Source organism: Procambarus clarkii, chromosome 15 (assembly GCF_040958095.1).
Source record: "Procambarus clarkii isolate CNS0578487 chromosome 15, FALCON_Pclarkii_2.0, whole genome shotgun sequence".
Lineage (NCBI taxonomy): Eukaryota > Metazoa > Arthropoda > Malacostraca > Decapoda > Cambaridae > Procambarus > Procambarus clarkii.
This window is the reverse complement of record NC_091164.1, coordinates 32,856,028-32,872,525: the sequence shown is the minus strand read 5'-3', so window position 1 is coordinate 32,872,525 and position 16,498 is coordinate 32,856,028. Positions and strand designations below refer to the sequence as shown.

Genomic DNA, 16,498 nt, shown 5'->3' with positions numbered 1-16,498 from the left:
CAAGATACGAGCTAGATGGTGTTGTGATTGCGAAGTCGGATTGCGAAAGGGATCTGGGAGTTATGATTAGTAAGAATTTAAAACAAAAGGATCAATGCATAAATGTTCGTAATAAGGCAAATCGGACACTTGGATTTATTAATCGCAGCGTTAGTAACAAGACACCTGGTGTGGTTCTCAAGCTATATCTTGCTCTAGTTAGGCCCCATTTAGATTATGCAGTTCAGTTTTGGTCGCCATATTATAGAATGGATATAAATTCACTTGAACGTGTCCAGCGTAGGATGACTAAGTTAATTCCCCAAATTAGAAATCTTTCATATGAAGAAAGATTAACAAAGCTTAAGTTGCATTCACTGGAAAGGCGAAGAGTTAGGGGCGACATGATAGAGGTTTACAAGTGGGTGAATGGACATAACAAGGGGGATATTAATAGGGTATTAAAAGTATCAACACAGGACAGAACACGAAACAATGGGTATAAATTGGATAAGTTTAGATTTAGGAAAGACTTGGGTAAATACTGGTTCAGTAACAGGGTTGTAGATTTGTGGAACCAATTGCCGCGTAACGTGGTGGAGGTGGGGTCCCTCGATTGTTTCAAGCGCGGGTTGGACAAGTATATGAGTGGGATTGGGTGGTTATAGAATAGGAGCTGCCTCGTATGGGCCAATAGGCCTTCTGCAGTTACCTTTGTTCTTATGTTCTTATGTTCTTATGTTCAATCACTCTTACTCCCAATCACTCTTACTCTCAATCACTCTTACTCTCAATCACTCTTACTCTCATTCTTACTCTTACTCACTCTTACTCTCAATCACTCTTATTCTCATTCTTACTCCTACTCTCACTCTAACTCCTACTCCCAATCACTCTTACTCCCAATCACTCTTACTCTCAATCACTCTTACTCCCAATTACTCTTACTCTCAATCACTCTTACTCTCAATCACTCTTACTCTCAATCACTCTTACTCTCAATCACTCTTACTCTCACTAACTCTCAATCACTCTTACTCTCACTCTAACTCTCAATCACTCTTACTCTCATACTCACCCTTACTCTCAATCACTTTACTCTCACTCTTACTCATTCTGTCACCCTTACTCTCACTCTTACTCACTCTGTCACTCTTACTCACTCTCAGTCACTCTTACTTATACTCACTCTTACTCCCACTTACACACTCTCTGGCACTCTCACTCACCTTCAGTCACTCTTACTCACTCTTACCCACTCTCGCTCACTCTTACTCACTCTAGTTAATAAGAACACGCCAATATAAGACAACAAAACGTTTTCAGATTCTTTCTCACCACTTTCCAGCAACTTTTATAATTTATATAAATTATCTTAGGGAATAATACATAAATTATATATTTAAACATGATATTAGTGTTTAGTGGAATGCATAAGGAGTCAAATTGTGTTAAAAAGAGCGATTTTTAGAAAATTTGGAAAACTACTTTTTCTGTTCATATTATAACTAAATGGATTTTAAAGGTTTCACTCAGCCAATATATATCATTCACAATTTATTAATGAATTTTACAAAAAAACACCATAAATTTTATATTTAAACATGTAAAAACTATTTGTTTTACATTTGGAAGAAAATAATTGTAGAAAAACAATTTATAATTAAACCTTTGTGTTTGGATTTTTTGAGTAAAAGTTTCTCAAAGGCTCTCCTGCACCATTCTCAATGCAAATCATTCCCACACCTATGGGAAGAGATAGGCGAACGTTGTGTAGATGATTTGTGTTTGCTGGGAACTGAGTGGGGGAACTGCGGGACCATTTACGCTCGTCAAGACGAATTAGAACTGTAACGAAATTATTATTAAGAATGTAGAGAAAATGCGGTCTTCCCTTCTTCTCTCGTGAAATTCCTCGGCTGGGACACGCCATCTGTAGCCTTGGCAGCTGGACCATTGCAGCTGCGGCATCTTCGGTTGGACGCCGCTAGATGTCTACTTCAGCAGCTGGGACATCGTTGACTGGATACCTCCTTCCGGAGCCTCAGCTGCTGGGTCATTGGCTGAAAACTCGTCAGCCGGGACATCCGGAGCTAGGCTAGGCCCCAAAGGTGTCAAGCACATCTGGCACACCACCAGCTGGCCCAACAGCTGGGCCTCGCCCAGTGGCCGTAACGCTACCAGCTGGGCCCTCAGCTGCTGGATCATCTGCATGGACTACGTGAGCCGGCACCTCAGCAGCAGGGTCTGGCCCGAGAAACAAACAAACAATATATAATGCATAAATTAGAAAGGAATATAAAGAATGACAAATGTAAAGAACAGAAATCGTACATAAAAATAACGAGAGTGACTGCGCATGCTCGGCTGCAACACCACCAGCTGAGCCTTCAGCTGCTATTATTAGCTACTAATAATTATTTGACACTACTATTATACGGGCTGGACCTTCAGCTGCAAACAATTAATTAACAATAATCACAATGATTAATTACAAGGCATGCTCAGCTGTAAGACCGTCAGCTGAGCCTGCAGCTGCTGGCTCATCGGCTGGGACCACAACAGTCGGCACGTCAGCAGCTGTGCTTGGCCCCCAGGGGCATGCTCAGCTGGAACACCACCAGCTGGGCCAGCAGCTGCTGGATCAAACCCTCTAGTTCGTTTAGCTAAACAAATAACAATTTTTGACGCTAGTTACAAGATTATTATTGTTATATACATGTATACACTCTCATACATACATGTACACATATATATATATATATACGTATACATATATACATACACATACATATCTAATCACCCACCGAAATACACACATCAATAATCTTTGTGTCACAAGTGATCAACAAGAGGCTCACAGGTACATTGGGATTGTAAGGATACATAGTATAGTAATTACATTCTTGTAAGCCACTAGTACGCGCAGCGTTTCAGGCAGGTCCTTAATCTAAGAAAATTTTAAGTAGATATTTACCTGCAAAATTTATGAAAATGATAAAAGTTACATAGCAAGAAAAAAATAAAAGATGAGAGAAAATTGTAGGCATATTAAAGTACATAGGTAGCTCAGATTGATTGCAATGACATCTTGAATGGTAGTTTAATAAAAATTAATAGGCACAATACAGCATATGGCTAGCACATAAAAAACAGCAATGAACACAATGATAAAATGGTTTGGATTAAGTACATAAGGATTGGGAGATTGCGTAACACTAGATACAGAGCAAATTTAAAGCTCAGTGTAGGAAACTACGAAGATGAAATTAGGTAGGATAGGATATCCTACTAAGACAACTGACTGACCACTATCCTACTAAGGTAGGATAGTGGTCAGTTGTTCTGTCATAAATTACCCCAGATGTATGGGGAGCTGTTATATTAGTCCATAAGTGATCCAAGGTAGTGCCAGCTGTTTGAGTGACTCGGGTGGGCTTGGTGATTGTGGGGATTAGCATACAGGAGTGCATGCTGTTACGGAAATTGTCAACTTGAGAGCAATTTTGTTGACCCAGGTCAATATTGAAGTCTCCTCCCAGAATGATGTGGTTATTGTTGAGATTGTTGTTTATAATAAGATTCCTTAGGTTATCTGAGAATGAAGCTATGTTAGTATTGGGAAATCTATAGATGGCTCCAATAGTCAAGGAGGATTTAAGGGATTTAATTGTAAAATGAGCAAAAGTTTATTCACAGTAGTCATCTTTGTCACTAATAACACTGTTACAGATAAATGTATCTCGGTAATATATAGCTGTGCCCCCACCTTTTTTATTAGGCCTACAGTTATGAATGGCTTTATAACCAGCTAAGTTGTAGAGTTGGGTATAGTCTTTACTTAGCCAAGTTTCTGTTAAAATAATGAACGATAAGTTAGTACCTAGTGCTGTGAGTAATGCATTTATATCGTCAAAATGTTTACCAAGTGATCTAACATTTTGGTTGTAAACTGATAAGCAGGTGCTATTTTGGAGTTTGTTTTTAGCCTGGTGTGCTGTGTAATACTGTACTCACCTAGTTGTACTCACCTAGTTGTGCTTGCGAGGGTTGAGCTCTGGCTCTTTGGTCCCGCCTCTCAACCATCAATCAACAGGTGTACAGGTTCCTGAGCCTATTGGGCTCTATCATATCTACACTTGAAACTGTGTATGGAGTCAGCCTCCACCACATTACTTCCTAATGCATTCCATTTGTCAACCACTCTGACACTAAAAAAGTTCTTTCTAATATCTTTGTGGCTTATTTGGGCACTCAGTTTCCACCTGTGTCCCCTAGTGGGTGTGCCCCTTGTGTTAAATAGCCTGTCTTCATCAACCCTGTCGATTCCCTTGAGAATCTTGAATGTGGTGATCATGTCTCCCCTAACTCTTCTGTGTAATACTGTGTAATACCATTATGGCACTCTCTCTGAGTCCCAGTAACCACTTCACTCACCGTTACAGTGTCACTGCCGGAGTCCTGAGTGGTGGCGTGGCTGCTTGTTGCTTGAGCCTGACGAAGTAAAATTGACTCTATCCACGCATTCTTCCGGTTCATTGGCGCTGTTTGGGGCAGACTGCTCTGCTGTGCTCCCGGTGTCTGGGTAAGAGCTCTTGCTTGCTCTATAACATTCACCGGCCGGGGAACATCCATACTCGGCCTCTTGCTACACACAGCCGAGCTGGCATTGTGAACACCTTCACAATTGCAGCATCTGGGAACTATTTTCTCACCCAGATTAAGTCTGTTTCTACACACATTAGAGAGGTGAGACTTTCCGTAGAAACGACATCGTGGATCATGTTGACAGCTCCAGGATTTATGCCCTCATCTGCAGCATTTCAGGCATATTATGGGCTCTTCCACATACTTTGCTACATGCCTGTAGCCAGCCCCGGTGATGAACACTTTCTCGGGAACTTCACCTCTCACTAGAGCCACCACCAGATTCCTAGCTTCACCTTTGATAAGGTGACGCTTGGCCCACACAAATCGTTGGTCGTCGAGGATGAATTCGGGGTCCAGAATCTGGGGGAATTTGTAGATAATTACCTTCGTCAGCTTCTCGTTCTCCTCCGGTATTTCCATAACAATTCCTTCATATCCTAATTGCTGGGTAAGATATACAACTGCCTCCAAAGAACCTACCGTTAAGTAAGGTCTGTTCACACCTTCCTTCAGCAGGGGCTCGAACTTGCGGTGTTCTCTTCCAAGTTTGACTGTCCACAGCAGCTTGTGGTGGTAGGCCAGTGTGCATGAGGCAGGGAAGAGAAGCCTCCACCTCCGCTGACCCTCACCTTCCTCACATCGTTCTGTCCGTTCCTCGACTCTGGTTTGATCAGTCTCAGCGTCGTTCCTCATTCTCTTGTCGTTTCCGTTAGGTACACTGTTAACACTACGCCTTACATCCTGTCTTCTCCGTTTCTTCTGTCCCCTGGTTAGAACTTCTTGAAAATTACTCAACTGGCTGCCTGCTTTCTGAGTTTGTGTCCGTGTAAATATTGCCGTGGGGAGTAGCCAGTTCTCCTGTTGACCGATTCTCCATCTCAGTACCCAGCATGGGAGGAGATGTGTAGGATGCGATATGTTGCAGAGGTGTTACCCTGACAAAGGGTGCAGGCGAGACGAGAGCAACGGAACGACGTCCTCACCCGTCGACCGTCTTGTAAACACTGTGGAATGCATTAGGCAGTGATGTGGTGGAGGCTGACTCCATACACAGTTTATAATGTAGATATGATAGAGCCCAATGGGCTCAGGAACCTGTACACCAGTTGATTGATAGTTGAGAGGCGGGACCAAGGAGCCACAGCTCAACCCCCTGCAAGCACAATTAGATGAGTACACTAGTTTCTGCTTTAAAAATGTATAAAGAACGTATGTCGGAACGTCCACAGAAAACTATGTTACAGTGGCATGTGTATGGGGTAAACTACTGCAAACAGGATAGAATGGTGTCTACTATCACTGTAGGATAGGTATAGGGTCCTCTACCACTTATTAGGTGGGAAAGGGGTTTATACCACTTGCAGGATGGGTTTTGGCCCACAACTACCCAAAGGATGGTATGGTGACCACTATCATCCACAGGATGGGTATGGGGTGCATCACCACCCACAGGATGGGTATGGTGCCGAAACCCACCCCACAGGATGGGTATTGGGTCCACCACCACCCACAGGATGGGTATTGGGTCCACCACCACTCACAGGATGGGTATGGGGTCCACCACCACCCACAGGATGGGTATGGGGTCCAATACCACCCAAAGGATGGGTATGGGGTCCAATAGCACTCACAGGATGGGTATGGTGTACAATACCACCCACAGGATGTGTATGGGGTCCAATACCAACCACTGGATGGGTATGGGGTCCAATACCACCCACAGGATGGGTATGGGGTCCAATACCACCCACAGGATGGGTATAGGGTCCAATACCACCCACAGGATGGGTATGGGGTTCACTACCACCCACAGGATGGGTATGGGGTCCAATACCACCCACAGGATGGTTATGGGGTCCACTACCACCCACAGGATGGGTATGGGGTCCAATACCACCCATAGGATGGGTATGGGGTCCAATAAGGCCTACTGGATGTGTATGGCTTCCATTGCCGCCCATAGGATGAGTATATGGCCCTGTATCGCCCACAAGATTAGTATATAGGGTCCACTGCCGCCCACACGGTCGGTAGGGGGTCCACTGCCGCCCACAAGGTCGGTAGGGGATCCACTACCACCCACAGGGTCGGTAGGGAGTCCACTACCGCCCACAGGGTCGGTAGGGGGTCCACTACCGCCCACAAGGTCGGTATGGGGTTCACTACCGCCCACAAGTTCAGTAGGGGGTCCACTACCACCCACAGGGTCGGTAGGGGTCCACTACCGCCCAGAGGGTCGGTAGGGGGTCCACTGCCGCCCACAGGGTCGGTAGGGGGTCCACTACCGCCAACAGGGTCGGTAGGAGGTCCACTACCGCCCACAGGATCGGTAGGGGGTCCACTACCGCCCACAGGGTCGGTAGGGGGTCCACTGCCGCCCACAGGGTCGGTAGGTGGTCGAAATATAATTAACAAAATTAATTACAATTTTGCCTAATCTGAGGATTTCAATTAAGTCCTCTTAAGGTGAGGATAATGCTGGTATTCACTGTCACGCAGGACAGAGGGTCATACATAAGACAATAGGTCTAAACTGTAGGCGGAAGCACATATATATCATGGTTACAATCAATGTTTTAATGTATGGATATGTGAAAACAACTTTCTACTGTGCACTGCCACACAAGGGCAGGGATGGGTTCATAAGTGATGCAGCTTAGAAGTAATATAAATAAAATTGTTCTTCATTCTTTAAAATGGACAAGCAAATATTGGATAAATTGTTAGGATGTCGTCCAGAACACCTGAGTCAATAAAATAGTTACACACTTGGTGGTACAAGAGGCCAGGAGGTCTAAAGTCCTTTACGGTTTCACATTCAAAAAATGCAGAGATTAATTAAGGAGAAAGCAGAGCAATGCTGTTCGATTGGACATTGTCATTTTCCATCCATCAATGTATTTATATGTGAAAGGTATTATAATGCATTTATAGGTTAGTTATCGGTTCAGATCATGTACTACATATATTTTCCATTATAAATTAGCTACCATTTCCTTGAATTAACTGCTTGAACTTTTGCAATATAACAATAAGGTTAATTTGTGTAAAGTATATAGCATTTAATTTTATTAACGTAAATGCATGATTCAAAGTAATATCAAATGTGTACACAGAGAAATCACAGTATCGTGATATATCACAGGAACTGTGATGAGGGTTCGAACCCCATGCACTGAGTGTTCTCAGATGCATGCTCTGGTCCACTACGCTACGACATGGTCAAATGAATTGCAACTTGGAATACTACTGCACCCACAAGAATCCCAAGGCTTCCACTGAAGCCAAACAGGTTTCACGCAATTCCCTCCATTGAACTCGGTCTCTGTCATTCAGTAGTTCTGCCTTTCATGCCCCCATTTCAGTGTCTTTCTCCATGTATTGATATATCAAAATAATATGAATTCTATGTGTATTGAAAGGTCCATCAGATGTAGAACTACTGGAGGACATAGACCAGGTGCATGGGGAACTGCATGCACAACCGTCCATGGAATGGGTAAGGGGCTGCATAATAAAGAAAAAATGAATTGTGGGTGCAGTAGTAGCCTAGGTTGCAATTCTTTTGACCATGTTGTGGCACATTCGACTAGAGCAAGCATCTGGGAATGCCAAGCCCAGAGGTTCGAACCACTCATCACGGTTAATGTGATTTGTTCATTAAATTTATTATATTTTCAAATAGGCCAGAGAGACGGAAATAACAGTTTCAAATGAGATCGACAAACTTGATGTTCAAAAGTCATTGATTCAAGAATGGCGATCTGACCTACAAATGATTTGTAAGGAGTTGGAGTTCAACACTGGAACAACCTCGAAGAACATCAAATATTCTATCGAGGCAGTTGCAGACTCTATTAGGCATCGCAAAAATCTGATTGCCACTCATGTAGGTAGGCCTACTATTTGTCTTTGTTAACTCTGAAGCATTTTCTGTTTACCTCTTGTCTATAATTTATATGTAGGTAAAGGATAAGGAAAATTTCGTAACAACTTTAAAACTTTCAGCCAAAAAGACTTTATTTGCAGCATTCAGTAAAATGCGATGTTCACTCCAGCACAAAAATGAGTGTGACAGGAAAAAGCTTCAAGGCTTCATAAAAACCTACAATAGTGAAAACTCTGAAACTCTCAGTGAAAAGGATGCAATAGAAGGTATCCTGCCATGGCACAATTTACTGCCTCATCATAGCAAAAATGGTATGTAAATACATCTTATTTTATCAGGGGTTACAATTTGGCATTATCAAGACAAGTAACATTTAGCATGCATAATGGATAAGCTTTGTTTATTTTTAAAGACAAATATCATCACTACTATTTGTAAAAATAAGCGCAGTGTCATAATCTGTAGGTTTTTATCAGGTTGATACTGCAAAATAAACTATGTATGGAATGTACCCAATTACCCAATCTTTATGTACTTAACCCAAACAACTTTATCATTGTGTTCATTGCTGTCTTCTTTTATGTGCTAGCCATATGCTGTATTGTGCCTACTAATTTTTGTTAAACTACCATTCAAGCTGTCATTGCAATCAATCTGAGCTACCTATGTGCTTTAATATACCTACAATTTTCTCTCATCTTTTATTTTTTTCTTGCTTTGTAACTGTTATCATTTTTTATAAATATTGCAAGTATTTACCTACTTAAAATTTTCTTAGATTAAGGACCTGCCCGAAACGCTCCGCGTACTAGTGGCTTTACAAGATTGTAATTACTATGCTATGTATCCTCACAATCCCAATGTACCTTCTGTATATATATAAATAAATAAATAAATGTATTATGCAAGAACCTAAACTGTAATTACATTAAATTGAGTTTTAGTTTACTTACAGTAAATAAATTTTCTTCTTTTATTAGTGTCCCTGGCTCAAAAAAAGAAGGCAGTAGAAGATGTGGAGCTTCAGAAGAGATCCAGAGAGGAGCAACAACATACCATTCAAGAAATGCTGCATTATCTCACATATTACAAGAAGAAGAGAGAGATTTTAACCGAACATACTAAAGAGTTATGTGGAATTTTCCCTTCAGATCTAAGCAAGGTAAGCTAACAGCTTAAATTAAATGTGTGTTACAATTCAGTTCTTCATAAACATTTATCCAGCAGAACTTTAGACTTATATATACTAATTTTATACTTTATGTCTTGCTATTTATGGCTTTGACAGGTAGACAATTCCATGGTTTTAATATACTGGTGTCTTTTACATGTGAACTTTTATAAAAAAAATTTAATTGTTTATATATTCTAATTTCTTTAATATTTTCAGACAAATTTGTAAATGTCTTAAATCCCATTAAATATTTTATATATTACAGGATCCTAACAAGTACACTATTGAAGAGAAGCACTTATCACCCAAAAATAATAGTGGAATCCTGGCTCTTTTGAAGCAAAGGCAAAAGTTGTGTACTGACAAGCTGATTACTACTGGCCTCCATTGTCTTGCCTGCACTTTGTTTCCCATCAATCATATCACTCATTCTTACAGGTGTGAGACAGAGAGGGACAAGATCATCCAAGAGGAACAACACCTGAAGGCTGATCCACACCTGAAGGCAGCACCACACCTGAAGGCAGCACCACACCTGAAGGCAGCACCACACCTGAAGGCTGATCCACACCTGAAGGCAGCACCACACCTGAAGGCAGCACCACACCTGAAGGTAGCACCACACCTAAAGGCAGCACCACACCTGAAGGTAGCACCACACCTGAAGGCAGCACCACACCTGAAGGCAGCACCACACCTGAAGGCAGCACCACACCTGAAGGTAGCACCACACCTAAAGGCAGCACCACACCTGAAGGTAGCACCACACCTGAAGGCAGCACCACACCTGAAGGCAGCACCACACATGAAGGCAGCACCACACCTAAAGGCAGCACCACACCTGAAGGTAGCACCACACCTGAAGGCAGCACCACACCTGAAGGCAGCACCACACCTGAAGGCAGCACTACACCTGAAGGCAGCACCACACCTGAAGGCAACACCACACCTAAAGACAGCACCACACCTGAAGGCAGATCCACACCTGAAGGCAGCCCCACACCTGAAGGCAGCACCACACCTAAAGGCAGATCCACATCTGAAGGCAGCACCACACCTGAAGGCAGCACCACACCTGAAGGCAGATCCACACCTGAAGGCAGCACCACACCTGAAGGCAGCACCACACCTGCTGGTGCTGCCTTCGATGGACACCAGGAGCGATGGACACCAGGAGCGATGGACACCAGGAGCGACCGTGGGAACGGTGATTAAATATGTCCAGAAGTTCAAAGAACGTCTCACTCGAGCGAAGGGACTGGCTAGGAAACTCCTGAAGAAGGCGCAACGTAAGATGTCGGAGTGGTACGACAGGAGAGCTGCGCAGAGGAATTTTCAGGCCGGATCCAAAGTAATGGTTGTGCTGCCAGGTAAAGGTAGAGTGACCAGGTCGCGGTTCAAGAGACCATACCGAGTGCTGCGACGGTTGGGTCCAGTGTCGTACGAGATTGGGAAGCCGGATGGACCCCGGAAGAAACAGGTGTGTCGCATGGACCGCCTGAGACCTTTCTTCACTGTGGAAGGAAGAGTCGCCAAGCAGGACGGAACGAATACCCGAGAAACCCAGCGGAAGACGGGTCCGAGTGTACCGACGGACCGAGAACTCCCGGAGGAGAAAAGTAAGTGGTCCAGGGCGGACGGCACCAGTCTCACCCGCACTGAGAGTCTGACAAGGATCAAGGTCAAGCACATAAAGGGGAAGGACGACGTAGTAGCGGATGCCCTATCCCGCATCCACTAACCAGACATGACTCTTATTTTAAGGGGAGGGGTATGTGACGGAGTTCCCCCCCTTATAATTCTCCCACGCCTGCAGTAAGAGTCATGTCTACTTTTCCCAAGCGTTCTCTACGTTGCAGGCTACAATTTGATATATGGGAGAGAGTGAAGTGTTCTCGGAGAGCCGAGAAATTAGTGAAATAGTAATATTTTGGCCTGTGGTATATAGGCCCTTTAGGGAGCCAAGATGGCGCTTACTTCTCTGATCTCCCGCCAAAACCGTGTGACGTCAGTGGCACCGGATTGGTCACCGACAGTAGTGTGGCACCGGGAGCCAATGAAAACCTCCCATAGTAAAAGTGACGTCACGAAGGAAGGGGGTCCGGCCAGCGCGCCGAGCTGGCGCCAGCAGTGAGACACGACACGTCATAGAGGTCGGACGTGCGACGAGTGGTCCTGTCTGTCGGACAGCTGTTTCCCACTACCGTGGATTTACGCGTCACCTGAAGTCCGCCAGTACTCTGAGAAGTCTTCCCTAGTTCATGTGTTGAACCAGAAGAGGGAATTGACGGTTATTTGAGCAACAAGTGCTCCAGTCAGGTACTGTGCCAGTAGCAGTGAAGCCGTGCAGTGACGTATGTTGACGTCTGTGGCAATTCACCAGTTCGTGACAGCGTAGTGGCTGACAGAGCCACTGGGTAGCTGAGGAAGAGAGGACTATTTGGGGAAACCGAACGACTGTAGCTGAGACGTAGGCGACAGCCGTTGCTGGGAGAAGACGACGGCCAGGAGACCGACTCCAACCTTCAAGAAGTGAAGAAGGAGGACGGACCTGCAGTGAGGAGGCACGGAGACGACGCGCTAAACGGTGGGACGACGAGAGGCTCTGGTAGGACACGACGACGTGTAGTGTGGGGGCGTTCCCGACACGAGGACCAGGAGCTACATCTCGACTTTCATCGGAGGATAGGGTGAAGTAGGTGGTTCTAGTTCCCTCCCCATTCCCCTTTAGTTAGCTATATTATTTGGCTATATTATCTAGCCTGAAGATTTTATATGTCGTGAGCAAGTCTCACCTATGTCATGGTAAAGCACCAGTGTGCTAGACAGTACTATCAAGAGTACTTGTAATATTCATGTTGATTATTGGTGTGTACAGGCACCAGGAACCAGTGATAAATTTACTGTGTTGTGTATATCTTTCTATAGATTTTGATATGAACATATAGTGGTAAATTATATATAAGATTATGCCAGTATTTGGAGGTTAGGCTATGTGCCCAGAAACTATTTATTTTCCATGTATTGATGATTGATTTATATACCATATATATGTCTATGTCCATTCAGTGAATAATCATTTGTGAGTACAGTGAATTATTGCGTTATCGCCGACGAGAGAAAGTACTGAAAACTCCCGTGTTAATATTTCATTATATATTGTTGGATAAATAACAGTGTAAGACCATTACAGTGAATCATTGTAGAATTGATTGTAGAAAAGACTGTTTGAGCCTGAGTACAGTGTAACTAAGTAATTCGGTTTATTTGTGCCAATATAGAGTGTGCGAGTTTCTAGTAATATTGGAGAATTTAAAGAAACCGCGCGCGTGAATCTAGCAAACAAGCAAATTTCGCGTGGAGTGACCATTGCGATCAGCTGTTCTTGACACTTGATGAGGAGGGGAGAGTGTTGCCCTCTAGCGGTCGCATAATATTCGTGGGAACTTCCGGCCGCGTCAGGATTTGCTGATTTATTTGTTGTTGTGACATCTTTCATACATTTTAAGTAAAATACAAAACTATCTTAGTGTTTTTATCATTCCCTCCATTGATCTTGTGGCTATATTATACTGGTAAACATAGAGTGATAACAACAAGTACCTGCCTGATTCCTGATCTTTGAGTGTGACCTTGCCAAGGCTACCACTGAATACACCAGTCCACTGAAGGTGTTACTGGCCACCTAAAAAAAAACACCAGTTGGCGATCTTGTGAATAACCGTAGAGCCCTATTGTTGGGGAGGGCACACGACGGTCGATGTGATCGAGTCGTGTTCTCACTCTTTCTTAATAAGAGGCCGTTAAGATTGACTGGGAGACTCTCCTGGCGTGCAGTGGCGCCGTGAGGATCGAGGGAAGACCCGCAGGGCTACGGTGAGTTACCTTGAGCATAACTATTGCTCACCCCAGAGTAAGGGTAGAGAATAATAGAGAGGTGAAACCCCCAACAATATATATATATATATATGTCGTACCTAGTAGCCAGAACTCACTTTTTGGCCTACTATGCAAGGCCCGATTTGCCTAATAAGCCAAGTTTTTCTGAATTAATATATTTTTTCAAATTTTTTTCTTATGAAATGATAAAGCTACCCATTTCATTATGTATGAGGTCAATTTTTTTATTGGAGTTAAAATTAACGTAGATATATGACCGAACCTAACCAACCCTACCTAACCTAACCTAACCTATCTTTATAGGTTAGGTTTGGTTAGGTAGCCGAAAAAGTTAGGTTAGGTTAGGTTAGGTAGGTTAGGTAGTTGAAAAACAATTAATTCATGAAAACTTGGCTTATTAGGCAAATCGGGCCTTGCATAGTAGGCCAAAAAGTGAGTTCTGGCTACTAGGTACGACATATATATATATATATATATATATATATATATATATATATATATATATATATATATATATATATATATATATATATAATATATATATATATATATATATATATATATATATATATATATATATATATATATATATATATATATATATAAAGTAAATATGAAACTCCTGTTGGTCAACTCTGCACATGTAGTGCATCCACTATGGGAGAGCTATTTCCTTCAAAAAGTACAATCGTGTGGCTTTATGTTTAAAAAAACAATTTCAAGTACATTCTTTGATTGAAAAACTTGAATATAAATACAAGTGTTAATTGTAAATGATCAGTTATAAACAAAAATAAGAAGTAGGAAAAATGATATGTGGAACTAGACAAAAACATTGGAACGCTCAAGTGATGAGAGGGTAAACAACCGCCGCCAGTTTAGCAGCGCCACAGCCGGTGATGTTCAGCACGAGCATTAAGGGTAAACCTTGACACAAACTGCACTTATCATAAAGAAAAACACCACCATTTACCGCCAAGTGCTCACATCAAGTCTAACTCTAAGAAACAACACTCAAGCCTTGACGCTTCTCCCAACATCCGGGGGAGAAAACCTTCACACAAACTGCAACTGTCATAAAGAAGATGAAGATTCACCAGTGTCCACAGTGTCCGAAGGTATTCACCAGTCCTTCACATGTGAAGACTCACATGTTAGTGCATTCAGGTGACAAACCTCATGAGTGTCCAGAGTGTGGGAAGAGATTCAGTCGGCGTGGACATATGAAGAATCACATGACGGTGCATGCGGATGAGAGACCTTTTCAATGTGCCGAGTGTGGCAAAAAATTTAGGGAACGTGGAACTATAATACAGCACATGTTAGTGCATTCAGGTGACAAACCTCATGAATGTCCAGAGTGTGGGAAGAGATTCAGTGAGCGTGGAAGTATGAAGCGTCACATATTAATACATTCAAGGTGACAAACCATATGAATGTCCAAAGTGTGGGAAGAGATTCAGTCAACGTGGAAATATGACGACTCACATGTTAGTGCATTCAGGTGACAAACCACATGAGTGTCCAGAGTGTGGGAAGAGATTCAGTCAGCATGGACATATGAAGAATCACATGAGGGTGCATGCGGATGAGAGACCTTTTCAATGTGCCGAGTGTGGCAAAAAATTTAGAGAACGTGGAACTATAATACAGCACATGTTAGTGCATTCAGGTGACAAACCTCACTTGTGTCCAGAGTGTGGGAAGATATTCAGTCGTCTTGGTAATATGAAGAGGCACAAAATGAAACATGCAGATAATAGGGTAAACACTTAGAGTGTGGAAGGTAATTAAGAGAATGTTGAAGGATAACGAGGCACATACAGGTATATTACCTTTAATCTAACAGTGTGCTATCACAATGTCAGTTGGATGTTCTTCAAAGGTAATTCTATTTTGTTTGAGAAATACACTTCACCATGAAAGGTAAAGATCAAGATATTTTATTATATTGTTCTTTTATGAAAGTTAGATGACCAAGCAAGAACTAGAGAAGCTGTCACTATAGGAAAATTCAAAATTTCTTATAAGTATAGAAATATCTCTTTAGTTTAGCAAAGATAAATCAAAGCTTTAAATGTTTTTCTTCTTATTTATGTAAATAATAATGTGCTTTCTGTTTTGTTCTCTGTGAAAATTTATTTAAAATGTAATATACTCTGTAACTAAGTTATGGACATTATTGTTGTAATATTATTTAGCATTGGTGCTGGTGAAGAAGACAGTCTGAGACGTACTTAGGATGAGACCATTTGATTGATAGGGAAATGTAGGGTAATCAAGAAATTTTCTCATCAGATTCATATGCAAACTGATGTCTATTTTATATTTTTTGTTTAGGCATATTTATGAATAATACTCTTGATTATAAATATTTCACCGAAGAGTTTATTGAAGGCAGATTGGCATTTATAACTGTCAGTCAAGTTAATATGAAATTTAAATTTATATTACTCTAGAAATTTACATCACTCTAAATTTACCAGAAATTTATATTACTCTAGCCTAACTTTATCATTTATGCAGTAATTGTCTTGGAATAATATTTTACCCGATTTACCTGAGGGCCTCGATAAAAACGGGAAGCTGGCAGCTTGTTGAAGGTTCCCTTCCCTCCCCCCCCCAATTTTCCTTGATTTTTTCCAGGTATATTTTGAAATTCAGCACATTTTGGCAGTTATGGCATTGGCGGGTAGTCAGTTCCATCGATCAATAACCTTGTGGGTGAAAAAGCCTGATTCAAAGTTATATTAGCTTGATTAGCAATAATATTATCCTGATTCGTATAATCCTCTGTCAATTATATTATCCAAACTGCCTGTTATAAATAATATTGTGTTGTGCTTCTATGGGGGACTTGGTATTATTAAGGGGTAAAGGTAGTTAGAAGACAGAGTATCAAATTT

At 42.2% G+C, this 16,498-nt stretch overlaps 1 long non-coding RNA gene across 1 annotated transcript in view; it reads left to right on the top strand.

Moving 5' to 3' along the window:
* The window catches only part of LOC123759122 (uncharacterized), a 196,299-nt gene extending 186,644 nt beyond the window's left edge, over positions 1-9,655 (top strand). Inside the window, exon 3 of the long non-coding RNA XR_011228624.1 lies at positions 9,499-9,655. This is a non-coding gene — a long non-coding RNA (uncharacterized lncRNA). The remainder of the gene's footprint in view (positions 1-9,498) is intronic.
* The last annotated feature ends 6,843 nt before the right edge of the window (positions 9,656-16,498 follow it).